Source organism: Balaenoptera musculus, chromosome 14 (assembly GCF_009873245.2).
Source record: "Balaenoptera musculus isolate JJ_BM4_2016_0621 chromosome 14, mBalMus1.pri.v3, whole genome shotgun sequence".
Classification (NCBI taxonomy): Eukaryota; Metazoa; Chordata; class Mammalia; order Artiodactyla; family Balaenopteridae; genus Balaenoptera; species Balaenoptera musculus.
Window position 1 is genome coordinate 4,762,858 of NC_045798.1, and position 14,388 is coordinate 4,777,245.

Genomic DNA, 14,388 nt, shown 5'->3' on the forward strand with positions numbered 1-14,388 from the left:
CTGCACAGGTGCCCTCACCTTTTCCTTATCTCCAATCACCTTTTCCCACACTCCTCATGCCTCAGACCACCCACCCTGCTTCTTTTTTTTTATATTGAAGCATAGTTAATTTACCATGTGTTAGTTTCAGGTGCACAGCAAAATGATTCAGTTATACATATATTCTTTTCCATATTCTTTTCCATTACAGTTTATTACAAGATACTGAATATAGTTCCCTGTGCTGTACAGTAGGACCTTGCTGTTTATCTATTTTACATATAGCCACCCTGCTTCTTTATCCCATAAATATCCTGAACCCCTCACCTTCGGGGAGGTGGATTTGAGATCTGTTTGAGATCCGTCTCTTTGCTTGGCTGCCTCGTGAATAAACCTTTTCTCTGCTGCAAAACCTTGGTGTCTCAGCATTTGGCTTCCTATGTATGGGGGTAAATGAACTTGGTTCGGTTACATTAGAAGTGTCACTGAAATCATTTTCCTTACGTTAAACTGCAGACACCGTTACACCTGGTCCAGTATTGTATTGCTCAGCATTTCTCCTTTTCTTATTGACTGCTGAGTACCCCTGGATACTGTCCATCGATCGGGGTCAAAGGGAGAGACCGTCCCATCCATCCTTCACCACTTTCTCTTCACTGACATTCCCAGCCACCATGCTTCAGAAATCTATTCTTCCCCCATCGCTTTATGTTGAATCCCTCTTCTATTTTTGCATCTCCCTGACAGCCCTTTCCTCTTCCTCTGCCTCCTCAGAGAAGGAAACCCCTCAAACAAAAAATGAGTAAAGGAAAAGTAAACGAAAGCTACACTCCCCTAGTTTCAAATATTCGCCTTTTGCAGTTCTTCTACCTTGTGAATTTTTAAAAATTAATTAATTAATTAATTAATTTTTGACTTCATTGGGTCTTCGTTGCGGTGCGTGGGCTTCTCACTGTGGTGGCTTCTCTTGTTGTGGAGCACGGGCTCTAGGCACGTGGGCTTCAGTAGTTGTGGTGCGTGAGCTCAGTAGTTGTGGCTCACGGGCTCTAGAGCACAGGCTCAGTAGTTGTGGCACACGGGCTTAGTTGCTCCATGGCATGTGGGATCTTCCTGGACCAGGGCTCAAACCCATGTCCCCTGCATTGGCAGGCGAATTCTTAACCACTGCGCCACCAGGGAAGCCCTACCTTGTGAATTTTCTTAATCAGAACCCTAAATACCCTCTGTCAGATGGTCCTGAGTCTCCTGCATTTGGGTCACTCACCAGCGGGGAGGTTTACACTCCTGTGAGGGCAACTGTATGCATGGCAACCTCTGTGCTCTGGTGCTAAAGTAGCCCATCTGCTGGAGCAGAGCAAAGTGCACTGCTGGAAACTCGCCCACGCCACTGGTGCTGAGAACACTGCCTCCAATTGGCTCCAAGACATTCAGATTAAGGACCTGCTGTGCCTTCCTCTCCAAGATCGATCTAGACACTTTTGCAGGAGCATGGCAACGCAACTGGGGAAGAGATCAATGGGAACCGAAAGTCAAAATCTCACACTCCAGTAACTCAAAATTGCCTGTGTTTCTCATGCTCCAAACAGGAAAATGACACTCTAATGTCACAGAGGCTGAAGGACGCTAACAAATGCCATTCATCTGAACTTGGGTAAAAAAGATGCTGTCATGTATATGCTCGGTTTTGTTCCCCAAGGGAAGCTGTGACATGAGACTGAGGCTGTCCCACACAGAACAAGTAGCAGCAGATTTCATAAAACAGCAGCGCAGGCTGCAGGGAATTACAGATGCACGCTCGCGGCCCTTCTCTGAGAATGGAAGCCATCTGGCCCTTCCTGGACAGGGAAGTATAGCCAGTCTGGTTACTGGCCATTCACTCGCTAGGGTTCCATGTTGAAGAAGATTTTAAGACAAACAACAAAAACATCATTCCATTTTCTTGTAAATACTTTGAATCACATGAAATACCGTCGCTTTAGAATCATCACAACATGCAGATTATTTTTAAAAGGAAGAAGATTGAAAGTCACTAATAACCTGTCACCAAGAGGCAAAAACAGTTGATATTTGGTGACTTTTCTCAAATATACACCTAAAATATAGTGTTATACAGGTTTGTTTGTTTTCAACAACAATTTTCAAATAAATGCAATTTCACATAGCTCTTCCAAGACACAGAAGCATGAAATTTCAACCCACATATGGAAAAGCAATGCGTCAGACGTTTCCCTGGTTGACGACTGAAGGAGTTCATGGGATGGACACGTGACCCACAGCCCGGCCTCTGCGACCACCTGTTTACATCTCTTGTGTCTGAGCTAAGCCACATGCCAGGGGAAGCCCTGTTAGGCTTGTAGCCCTTTGTGGCTCTGTTTCTCAGACACAATTTTACAATCCGCTGTAAAATCCTCCCGAGGCCAACCTATACCTTCTAAATATGTCTCCTCTATTGAGATCAATAATCCATTGTCCACAGAATCGCCAGCTGCTTTATATCTGGATGATGCATTGTCACTGTAAGACTGGATGCCTTCTGACTCCTAGAAATGGCCAATTTAACATGACCCCATGCTGATTATAGACAGAGCTGTGGACCAGGCAGGCAGGCGTTAGGGGACTTCAGTAAAATCTTTAACAACTAAGACTGCACAGCAATTTTCCTACCTCTTCCTGACCCCATACACACCAAAAAAAAAGAAATTATTTTGTAGAAATTTAAAAATCTCTCTCTCTCTTTGGGAGAGGGGGTGTCAGGGGTACTGGGCCAGCAGTTGGCAACAATTTATATCAATTGAATTGTGAACTTTTTTGTAAAAGGTATTTATTCCTTTCTTCCTTCAAATTAATAGCATTTTTTATTTTTAATTTTTATATAATTTTAAAAGATTACTGTCCATTTACAATTTTTACAAAATCTTGGTTCTATTCCCCATGGTGTACGATACATCCTTGAGACTCTCTGACACCCAGAAATTAATAGTAGTTTTAAACAAACCTGATTACGTATGGGTATTTATAAATATGACTTTTCTTTGGTCATCTTCTCTTTTGTCTTTATTATAAATTTTTAAATAAGAAATGCAAAACTGTATTATAAATATTTTAAATTCTTTCTGCACATTATGATATTTTGGCGCATTAAAAATCCTTTCTGGCTGAGAAAGGACCACCCCTCCAGGGACTAGACAATTCTTAGAGATAATAAAAGGCCCAGATGGGAGTATGCCTCTGATACACAAAATAACCAACCCACAGCCAGACCTACACCCCAGGAGGCATTCTTCCCCTGCCTTAATCATCCCAGGGCCAGGTGCCCTAAGCAGGGGACCATTCCTGTAGCACAGAAGTTTTCCAATGAGTCAACCCTGAACTGTTTACCCTGCTGTCCTTGCCTTTCCCCAGCGAACACCCATAAAGGTCATGGGAGTTTCCTGGGGAAAACTTCCCCTCACCGTCTTATGCCTCCTGACTGCCCTGGTGTCTTTCCATGTGGTCCTGCATGTTATGTGTGTCTCCCAACTCTAGGACTTGTGAGTATAATAACCTTTGTTTTTCCTGAGTCTCCCCTGTGTCTCCTTTTGTGGCTGCATCTGACCATCACAATAAAATATATGTATACATGCAAAATTTTGCCATTTGCAGCAACATGGATGGACTTGGAAGGCATTATGCTAAGTGAAATAAGACAGAGAAAGACAAATACTGTACGATGTCACCTGTATGTGGAATCTAAAAAATACAACAAAGTAGCGAATATAACAAAAAAAGAATCAGATTCACAGATCTAGAGAACAAACTAGTGGTTATCAGTGGTGAGGGGGAGGGGCAAGATAAAGGTCGGGGGTTGGTGAGAGGCACACACTACTGGGCGTAAGATAGGCTAAAGGATGTATTGTACAACACAGAGAATATAGCCAATATTGTGTAACAAGTGTAAATGGAAAGTAATTTTTAAAATTGTATCAAAAATTGAAAAAACCCCAAAACAATAAACAAACAAAATATATATACACATTATTTACCAGAAACCTAATGAGCCAGAAAAAAAGTATTTTTAATTAGCAAAATGCATATCTTAAGTCATGCACTAGTGGGAATTCTGCATATGGACAAATTATGATTTTATATTGTTTGCTTGTGTAATTTCCTTCTGAAATTACATGCATTATCAGAATTCTTTCTCCTGAACAAATGGAGACAAAATTCAGAACTCTAAAGAGAAAAAGATGGAGGCCAATGCAAGAGGTCAATAAAACATCAGATGAGTTGATAATACTAAATACATACCCCAAAGGCCGCTGTCTTTCAGTAAACATTTGTTTCTCTTTTTCTCACAGATTCTTCCTCTTGCAATGATACCGCTGCACCTACACCTTGTCAACAAGTGGCCGTTTGTAGAAGCTGCTAAGAAAACACAGGGATGGAATGAGCAGCTTTGCTTGCACTCCTACAGGGACCAGGGATGCATATTGCTCTTCTCTGAGTAACAGGACATTCCACACCGGAATCTTCCACAACTTTCAAGGAAGGAGGACACACAGGCAAACACAGCATCCTACCCCTGACCACCGCCGTCATCTCCACCACACCTGCCCTTCTGATTCTTCAAGGCCTTCTAGCGTATCCCGAACTCAAGCCCGAGGGCGAGGGGTGCAGACTTTGCCTCCCTTGGAACTTGGGGAAGCCACACTGTCCCTAAACACCTGACAGCCTCCAGACTGTGAGCTGTAGCCTCTGGATCTGAGACCTGCCCATTGCTCATGGCCCCATGACCTCAGGCCTGCCCCCAATCCTCCCTTGACCTCTCAATTTCTTCACCTCTAAATTCTGGATCCTGCAGTTGACAATATTCAGATAACAGCTGGAAATACCTATCCTAGTCATTTTTGGTAGGCAATAGCTATAGAGAAACAACTGGTAAAGTGAGTATTTTAACTGTGCAAGAGTTAATTGGATGTGTCAACATGACTGGGCCATGGCCGGGGTGGGGGACCAGATAAAACATTGTTTCTGGGTGTTTCTCTGAGGGTGTTCACGGGTCAGATTAGCCATGGAATTAGTGTCTCTGTATATGGCCCTCCCCAGTGTGGGTGGGCATCAGCCAATGTTGAGGGCCTGAATACAGCAAAGGGCCTCTTCCTGCCTGCCTAAGGTTCACCTGAGACACCCTTTTCCCCTGCCTTGGACTGGACTTACACTGTTGGTTCTTTTGCTTCTCAGGCCATCAAACTGGGACTTGAATCACCCCAACTTTCCTGGGTGTCCAGCCTGCAGACCTAAAACTAACCCTAACCCTAACCCTAACCCTAACCCTAACCCTAACCCTAACCCTAACCCTAATCCTAACCCTAACCCTAACCCTAACCCTAACCCTGCAAATCTTGGGGCATCTCAGCCTCCATCATCACGTGAGCTAATTTCTCATAATAAATCTCCATACGTCTATGTATATCTCCCATTGGGACTGTTCCTCTGGAGAACGCTGACTAATACAAATAGGAATCCTGTACTTCCTCTGTGCATGCCAGAAGGGAATAAATATGTATAATATCCACCTTTCTTTATATGTACAAAAATGAATAAATATACATACACAGATGTCTTGTTTTTTGTAAGTTCTGAGACCATTATTCATTCGTTCCATAAATATTTATTGGGTATGCCAATGAGCTTTTCTTGCATGACAAACGATGAACAACCAAAGTAGCTTTAAATACAACTATTTGTTTACACACGATGCACCAGGCTAGAGATGTGGTCTGGCCTCAGCTGAGATGGGCTTAACCTGTGTTGACAGTCACCAGGGTCCAGTGGCCTCATCAGGTGCTTGGCAGCTGGTGCTGGCTCTCAGCAAAGGTGATGGAGGTCACAGGCCATGTGCTGTTGTCATTCACGGGCTCACCCAGGCTTACTGGGGGGTGGGGGGCAGTCAACAGGATTTCCAGAGCAAGAGAGGCCAAGCTTCAAAGGGCAGGTGCTCTTTAATCCTCTGTTTAAGCAATATTTACTAATTTACTAACAGCCAGAGCAATCCCCAAGGCCAAGTCCAGACACAAGATGTGAAGAAACAGTCCCACTTTCGATGGGAGCAGTGGAAAAGTCATTTGCAAAGGAGTGTGAATAAGTGGAGGTAAAATTTGTGGCCACCTACCTCAATGGGCACCTATTCTGTGCCCAGCATTCGGTGATTTGATGACAAATGACCCCCCCAAAAAAAACAAAAGTGAAAAATAAGCAAAAAAGAAAAACGGACAAAGTAATCCCAGCCCTCATACCCTAGAGAGACAGAGCTTAAACAAACAGACACATAACACATAAATAAGGCTTCCCTGGTGGTGCAGTGGTTAAGAATCCGCCTGCCAATGCAGGGGACACGGGTTCGAGCCCTGGTTCGGGAGGATCCCACATGCCGCGGAGCAACTAAGCCCGTGCACCACAACTACTGAGCCTGCACTCTAGAGCCCACAAGCCGCAACTACTGAGCCCGTGTGCCACAACTACTGAAGCCCGTGCGCCTAGAGCCCGTGCGCCTAGAGCCCGTGCTCTGCAACAAGAGAAGCCACTGCAGTGAGAGGCCCGCGCACTGCAACGAAGATTAGCCCCCACTCGCCGCAACTAGAGAAAGCCCGCGTGCAGCAACGAAGACTCAACACAGCCAAAAATAAATAATAAATAAATTTTAAAACAAACAAACAAAACACATAAATAAGTTTGTACAGAGTGTAAGAAGGAGTGCCAGGGGAGAACAGCCAGTTAGAGCCCTAGATCGTGAGCCTCAGGGCCCTGTAAGGAAGTGAACCTGATGCCACCTGCCTGGGGGGAGGTGCCAACCGCAGGGCACTTCTGGACCCTCAGATCAGGTAGCCAGGTTGTGACTAATCAGGACCCTATGGGGCTTTCCTGGCATAGGACCCCAACCCCCCATGCCCTCCGCCTGCCTCTTGTCTGTAGAAAAACTTTAGCCAAAGAATAAACTTAATCAGAGAAATGAGAAAAATGCAGACGCGATGGAAAATCAGTCAAACAAGACAAAATAATAATAGTTTAGTCACTAAGCATAGTCAGGGCCCTTTAGTTCCTCCTCAAGGGCTAGAGATCATATTCTGAGCCGTGTCCTGGGAGCCGTCTTGAAGACACTGAAACCCCTACCAGGTGGAGAAGTTAACTACATGATGGCCGGACTGTAGCCATGACATAAGCTGCCACAATTCTGAGAACTGGCCTCAAAGAAATGGGAATTGACCCTGGAACTGAAGACTCACTGTACCTAAAACCATCAAGAGGACGCTGGTCAGACCACCGATGACCAAGTTCAAGATGCCTGTCGGAGCTGCCTGTGCTGTTTCTACATACAGCCCCTCCCTCCGCCTGTGCACCCCTGAAACGTCCCTTTAAAGGTTCTTGCCCCCTGATGGGCAGTTGGGAGTTGGCTGTGGACACAAGTCCGCCTTCTCCCCAGGTTGCTGGCCTCCTGAATAAAGCAACCTTTCCTTTCCTACCAACACTGTCTCTTGAGTATTGGCTTTCAAGCAGCGAGCAGCTGAACCTGAGTTTGGTAACAGGGTCAGTGAAACCAAGTTTCATCTGGGGTCTTTGAAGGAGTTTGTTGTCTCCGAGGACTGATGAAGGTGGGGGGCACTGGCCTTTTTGGGGGAAGCTTGACTGCTTTGAAATGGCCTTCAACTATAATGACCAAGAGCCTTCTTTCTCCCTGTGGCAAAACAGATAGGACACCATAAACACGGAATCCTCAAAGCTATTAATTTCTTCGCAGGTGGGTGGAGTAAAGAATAAAAATATTAATTTTGTTGCTATTGTTGTTTGTTTTCTTTTAAAAAAAAGTTCTGTTGGTGAACATTGGCCCTTACTTATCACTATATGTCACACGTTTCCAGGACCATAAGCCTGATAGCCTGGTTGGCTTGAAGCATCCCAGTCTTTAACCCCATATGTGAACCTCACACCTAAATGACGCTTCCCACACTGCGCCAGCATCCCAGCCTTCACCCTACTTCCTCCTACTCACAAAGCACAAAGTCATATACACAGGGTCAGAGAATGTACCTCTTATTCTCAGTCAAAAGGATTCCAAAAAGCATCTTAAGTCAAATGATATAGTAAAACCCCAAGAAAGCAAAGCCCTGAAAGAACCTTATAATTAGGATGGTGACATAACTTATTCCCTACACTTGGACATTTCTGAGTGTGAAAGGAGAGTGCTATAAATAATTAGCTAGGACGATAGGCATAAATAGGTCTGCATCACATGTAGTTGACAGATGAGCAATTCAGTTACCTAGTTACAGATATTTTTATGAGCGAGAATGATTCCATGCCCATTTAAATGGTGTTACATTACTCTAGAAATTATCTCTTATTTTAAAAAAATCATTTGTCTGAATTTAGGGAGCAACTATTAGTAGTACGGAAAACAAATCAAATTTTGCATTAACAGTCAAAATAAAAAGGACTAGGAATCGTATAGGAGTGTGGACTTATTTGAAGAAAATACATTTTTCCCCGCCATAAAGCAGCTTTTCAGGTCATTTAAGAAAGCAGAGTTGATGGGAAAGTCATATGGAAACAAAACAAAAAGTCCTTTTGCTTTGTGGTGCATCATCTTTCAGGTTTTAACTTCCTCCTCTCTCTTGAAGTTTGAAAAAAGCTTTCTTGATAATTGGGCTGAGTGGTACTTTGCTGGTTCCCTAAATCGAATCCTTCTGGGGGTGAAGAATACGGCTCTGCAGTAGCCATGCTGATGGTGCGTGAAAATGACTGGATGATGAGAGGGACGAACCCGCTGGGTGTCAGGTGCCTCATGTCTCCATTGTCTTGGCAGCCTGGAGCTCTTGATTAGAATTTCTGTGGGCTGTGAGTCGCTTACCTTTTTTAAAAGGGCGAGCAAAAGAGGTCTCCGGGGGCTTCCCTGGTGGCGCAGTGGTTGAGAATCTGCCTGCCAATGCAGGGGACACGGGTTCGCGCCCTGGTCTGGGAGGATCCCACATGCCGCGGAGCAACTGGGCCCGTGAGCCACACCTACTGAGCCTGCGCGTCTGGAGCCTGTGCTCCGCAACAGGAGAGGCCGCGATATTGAGAGGCCTGCGCACCGCGATGAAGAGTGGCCCCCGCTCGCCGCAACTAGAGAAAGCCCTAGCACAGAAACGAAGACCCAACATAGCAATCAATCAGTCAATCAATCAATCTTTAAAAAATAAAAAAAAATAAAATAAAAGAGGTCTCCGGAGTGACTAAGGTTGGCATCTTCCCAGGCCATGAGTTGCCCATGTGTCCAGCTCGTGAACAACGGGAGAAAGTCCACACATTCGCTGAAAAACAAGCCTGTGAAGCTATTTTGAGAGCTGTTGATACTCTTTAAAATAGGGCATTCTGGGAATTTGACAAAATAACGATATAGCTGGGATTTCGAACAGGATTTGATTATTATTCAGAGTGACAGGAGTTCCCTCTACAAGCCCACACTTGGGGAAATATTTAGAGAAAGAGGTGAAGAGGGTCACTTAGAATGATGCCCTGGTGACTTCTGATGGTGAGTGAATCGGTACCTATTCCAGCTGGTGCTTCATTAAAAAAAAAAAAGCCCCCAACCATTTCTATCTCAGTAATGGATGACTGGCTACAGGGCCAAGAAAACAGCATGAATATAACAGTGAATACCCAAAGCACCATTTATTTTTAGGAAAAGAGGTGTCACATTTGAATACTTAGGCCTTGACCCTTGGCTCTTGAGGGAAAAAAAAAAAAAGAAAAATTTCAACCAGCTATTGTTAACCTGAAATAGAAAAGATCACCAATATAAACAGTATCAAACCCAAACTTGGGATAATTCAAATAGTTTATAATATCATTTTAAATAAAAGCTCTATCTCTCTGGCTCTATAAGGATGGGGTGCGGGGTGAAACGGAATGACTGCTAATGGGAACACGGTTTCTCTCTGGGGCGATGAAAATGTTCTAAAGTCAGGTTTGATGGGGTTGCTCAATTCTGTGAATATACTAATAAACTTTGACTTAAATTGTATATTTTATATATTTTAAAATAAATTTATTTATTTATGGCTGTGTTGGGTCTTTGTTGCTGTGCGTGGGCTTTCTCTAGTTCTGGCGAGCGGGGGCTACTCTTCGTTGCGGTGCGTGGGCTTCTCATTGCAGTGGCTTCTCTCGTTGTGGAGCACGGGCTCTAGGTGTGTGGGTTTCAGTAGTTGTGGCACATGGGCTCAGTAGTTGTGGCTCACAGGCTCTAGAGCGTGGACTCAATAGTTGTGGCTCGCGGCCTCTAGAGCACGGGTTCAGTATTTGTGGCACACAGGCTTAGTTGCTCCGCAGCATGTGGGATCTTCCCAGACCAGGCTCGAACCCCTGTCCCCCGCATTGGCAGGCGGATTCTTAACCACTGTGCCACCAGGGAAGCCCAAATTGTATATTTTAAAAGGGTGAATTTAATGGTATGTGAATTATATCTCAATTAACGACTGGACTTAGCCAGTGGAAGGCACTGATGCTAGACTGGCAGGCAGGAGGAAGAAAGAGTCCAGGGTGTTTCTCCCCTTTGTTCTATTCCTCAGGCCAGGTTTGCAGCAGTGGCTGACTCCCCTCCAACCTCTGTCTCCCACTTGACATGCCTTTTGAGGGTCTAGCTCCACTGGGTGATGCTGGGATTTAGTAACACTGTAACTGAGCAGGACCCTCTGTAACCAGGACAGACGCCACCCACACCCATGTCCCCTGCCTGCCTCTTGTCAGTAGAAAAACTTTAGCCAAAGAATAAATTTAATCAGAGATGTAAGAAAATTCAGAAGCAAAGGAAAACAGTCAAACGGGACAAAATAGTAATAGTTAATGGCTACATTAACAAAGTCAAGGACCTTGAGTTCCTCCTCAAGGACTACAGATAATATTCTGAGCTATGTCCTTTGAGCTGCTTTGCAGATATTGAAACCTCCACCAGATGGAAGAAGTTAACTGTATGATGCCCACAAGCATGTAGACCCCAGACCAGTTGGAACCAGAAGGTCGATGATGGTGACTCCCAGTTACCTCACCACCAACCAATCAGAAGAATGTCCACAAGCTGATCACACACCCCACAACCCTCTCCTCAGCATGTAGCCCCTTCCTCTTTTCCCTGTATTATCTCCAAGTAAAACCTGAGGAGTGGGGAGTTGGTTCTTTGGGACATGAGTTCACCTTCTCCCCAGGATTGCCAGCTTCCTCAATAAAGCTATCTTTCCTTTTACCCAACACTTGACTCTCAGTATTGGATTCTTGAGTGACCAGCAACTGAATCTGAGTTCAGTAACAACATCATTGCCTTCCTTTGCCCTTCAATCCACAAAACGCGCAGGGAACTAGGAATACAACAGTGGAAATAGAGATATCACCTACCCACGTGGAGTTTACAGGCTAGTCGGTAAATGCCATTCCATTTAAAAGTAAAATCACAGTGGCTGTACAATTCAAATCATACCTGTGGTCATGCAGTCCTTGACATTGAAAAGTAATGATTTTTCTTCTCCACAATCTCTGGGATGTCCAGTGCTCTCTTTAAGATATTTGCAAAATCTCAGTAAATTTATGTTTTTGTGGTTTCTTCTATAGTCACACTCTAGAAGCTGTGATCTCCACCATCTCACATATCTGAATCCCCAGGCTGTCTTCTTTTCTTATGCTCTAGATCACAATCCAGCAACTTTTCCATCATTCCCCCAATCTTCCACCTAAAATTTCACTCAAGTCATCCCTAAGTTGAGCAGACTTGAGAAGAGCAATCAGAAGGTCTTGTTGACCCTCAGAGCCAACTTCAGCACACAGACAACTTTCTCCAAAGACATGCCCTCTCTACGGCCTGATTTTCAGAACTCTTCAACTTCAATCCTTTTATATTCTCAAGTTTACTTTATACATGGTAGTCAGCACCTCACTTTGGAAAGTGGGTGTACTTTGTTTCCCATTGTTTTCTTGATCCAGAAAGAATTCCCACATAGAGATGTTACAAGAATCAAGAATAATATAACCAATGCCCATATACACGGGGCAGAATTTGGTTAAAATATTATGAATACTGTTGAAGCCTCCTGGGTGCCCTTCTCCAATTTTATTCTCTCTTTTTTCCCTTGATGGAACTACTATCCTAAATCTGGTTTTAAGCATCCTCTTGGACTCCTTTAGTTAGGAGTTTGCAATTCTCCTTGGCTTTGAACACATCACCTTCAATACCAGGTGAGATGATTCAAAAAGGGGAGATTTCACATTTAGGCTCAGGGTTATCAGATCTAATGGATACTAATATATCATAAAGAGACAATCTATTTCATTACCTTTTTAATTACTTGGTCTAATACATCATTTGCCACCAGGAACACTGACAAATTAAGAGACTTAAAAAATGGTCTATATCGTATCTGTCATGAATTCACGCTAACCCAGATAGAAACACAGAACCTACCTTTGTATTGCTTTCTTGCAAATAATTCAGTGTTCATAATTAATATTAACTTAACATGTGACAAAGTGCTTGTTTCTGTCAAATGAAAAGGTTTGTTTAAATATATAGTGGGAATTTTTTCTCTAATTACAGGTTTTAGTGATTTCTCTGCCCTGTTTTCCAGTCCTACAGTATTGCTGGCAGCGCACTTGATATGGGAAAAGAATTTAAAATACTCTGTTGGGGGGCAGAGGAGAGAGTTGAAATGACTGATGTGTGTGATAAAGTCACAGAAAGCTGCAGGGAGAATTCACATTGCTTAATTCAGCAAAAATATTAACTTGTGTTCTGTAGTGGTTGGTGGCAATAGAACTTATAAAAAATAATGTTTGGGTAAAATCCATACACCTATTTTGTATATACAGGCAGGTAAATTGGAAACTCTGGGAAATGTATAAGTAAATGCGTGTTTTTGTGGGTGTCTTGAGTATAAATGGGATGTATCAGGATTTACCGTTCATTTCTAACTTATCCAGAAAATGGGGTGAGGAGATGGGTAGCAACACCACGGGCGTATGGCATCGTGGAGGAGGGGCTCTCACACGCCATTCTTGGAGGGAACGTTTAACATCCTTGAAGGGAAGTGGAAACATCCCCTTGTACCTGACTGTCAAAGGCCAACATTTCTTTAAGCCTCGGAGCATGCAATAAACATTTCATTAGAAAATATTTGATCCTAGAATGAATATTCTTCTTTAGGAAACCGAATGTTGACTGCTTACATTTTGTATAGAGAAGCACTCTCTGTAGAAACTGAGATCTATAGAATCTCAGAAGAAAATGCTTTCACTCTGCAATAACTGCATCCGACACTTTCATCTTTAGAAGCTATTGTATACTCTGGCCAATTTTTTTCTTTGGACCTGGGAAAAAATATAATTTTAAAACACATGAAAGGGATATCGCCCCCTCAAGAGTCTGTTTCTGAGCAATCTGTGAAAGCTACTCTGGTCAATATTTTACATATTTTGAAGGAACATCGGAACGGGAGGCATCACCCTTCTCTAATTAAAATGGATTTCACTAAATATAGGAACTCTTGAAGTAACAGATATTGCAGTGCTCCGGAATACACGTGAGGCTGGGATCAGCGCTGTCCACCACGGCTGTGGGTCATTGGCAGCTGAGTCTGTGCCAAGGTGCCGGAGGGCATCTCCGGGCATCATCTCTGTGCTGCTCTGTCTCCACTTGGTCCTCGGAGCTCAGAGTCCTGAGACCAGGGCTGCAGCCCTGGGGTATGGAGGCCATGCCACTCTCGAGTGACGACTGCTCTTCGTCCGCTGTGCTGTTCACTCATCTGCACAGACACAGTGGTGCTTTCTTCGTCATCAGCCTCTCTAGCCAGTGCAGAGGGAGGCTGTCATCCTCACCCCATGATGGAGAAGAAAGTTCTTGCTCAAGAGAAGATGAGGGTGCTGGGGGCTCCAGGCTTCTGGGTGCAGACTCTCCTGTGTTGTTGTGTGGATGTAAATCTTGCACCATCATTCCATCGAATTATCTGTGGATTTCTTTTTTTTTTAATTTAATTTTTATTTTATATTAGGGTGTAGTTGATTTACAATGTTGTGTTAGTTTCAGGTGTACAGCAAAGTGGTTCAATTATAGTATACATATATCCATTATTTTTCAGGTTCTTTTCCATTATAGGTTACTATAGAACATTGAGTAGAGTTCCCTGTGCTATACAGTAGGCCCATATTGATTATCTATTTTATATATAGTAGTGTATATATAAGTGGGTTTCTTAAGGAATCGGTCCCATCAAAGGTTGTTGGAGGCGTAGGCGATTCCGTTTTGACATAACAAACTAAATTTTTTAATAGTGAGATGCCAAAATCAGATTACAGAAACTGTGATGTATTTCAACTGTTTATATTCTCTGAATTCATACTTTTAACACATGACAA